Below are 1,366 nucleotides of genomic sequence, written 5' to 3' on the forward strand. Positions count from 1 at the left end.
CCCGTGTGTAGTCTGTTTGTCAAAGCCGAATCCCGTGCCCACCTGGCCAGAATCCCTAGTCCCGCGAAACAAGGGGCCCCCGCGAGAAATCCCAGTCCGTGGCAATAGGGTAAATGCCTCATGTGTTCCTAGTGCTCACAGAGTCCAGAAAAGGGCACCATATCCCTGGAACTGGAGTTACAGATGGTTGTGAGCTGCCATGTGGGTGCTGAGAAATGGACCCAGAGCCTCCAAAAATGCAGTTAGCGCTGTTAACCAGGGAGCCATCTCCCTGTAGAGGGAATCTTAATTGAGTACTTGTTTTTACCAGGTTTGTCTTGGGGATGCTTGTGAGGGATTGCTTTGATTGATGAGTGATATAAGAGGGTCTGGCCCGGGCTGGTGAGATGGCTCAGCGGGTAAGAGCACTGACTGCTCTTCCGGAAGGTCCTGAGTTTGGATCCCAGCAACCACATGGTGGCTCACAACCACCCGTAATGAGATCTGACACCCTCTTCTGGTGCATCTGAAGATAGCTACAGTGAATTATGCCAGAGCAAGCAGAGCTGGAGCGAGCAGGGCTGGCAGAGGTCTTGGGTTCAATTCCCAGCAGCCACACACATGATAGCTCACGGCCATCTGTACAGCTACAGTGTACTCATACACATAAAAGAAATAAAATAAATCTTTAAAAAAAAAAAAAAAGAGGGTCTGGCCCACTGAGGGAGGCACCATTCTCTAGGCAAGTGGCTCTGGGCTGCATGAGAAAGCTAAACAAGGGTAAGCTGGAGATGAGCTAGGGAATGGGTCAGCAGGTTCTTCCATGGTCCCCACTCCAGGATCCTGCTTCAAATTTCTGTCCTGATTTCTCTTGGTGATGGGTTGTGACCTGGATGTAAGACACCAAGTAAACCCCCTGCCCCCATCAAGCTGCTTTTTGTCAGTGTTTTGTCTAATTTTGTCAATAGAATGGAACTAGACCTTAGCATGACAACCAAGTGTTCCTAATGGATCCTATAAACCAGATCATCCAGGAGTAACTCTGTTCATCTAGTTTGCGACATTGTCTTCAAGGAGGATGATTATCTTAATTAAATGTCTGCTTCCACAGAACTCGAAGTCACTGTGTTTGTCCCCATGTCCTACAGTTTCATGATCCAGATGGTGACAAGCCATTTCACTGCTTTTTTAAAGTCCTTCCTGGGCCAGCAAGATGGCTCAGCAATTGGGGCTGGTGAGATGGCTCAGCGGGTAGGAGCACTGATTGCTCTTCTGAAAGTCGTGAGTTCAAATCCCAGCAGCCACTGGGCAGTGGTGGCGCATGCCTTTAATCCCAGCGCTTGGGAGGCAGAGGCAGGCAGATTTCTGAGTTTGAGGCCAGCCTGGT

This window comes from Mastomys coucha, unplaced genomic scaffold, assembly GCF_008632895.1.
Source record: "Mastomys coucha isolate ucsf_1 unplaced genomic scaffold, UCSF_Mcou_1 pScaffold21, whole genome shotgun sequence".
Classification (NCBI taxonomy): domain Eukaryota; kingdom Metazoa; phylum Chordata; class Mammalia; order Rodentia; family Muridae; genus Mastomys; species Mastomys coucha.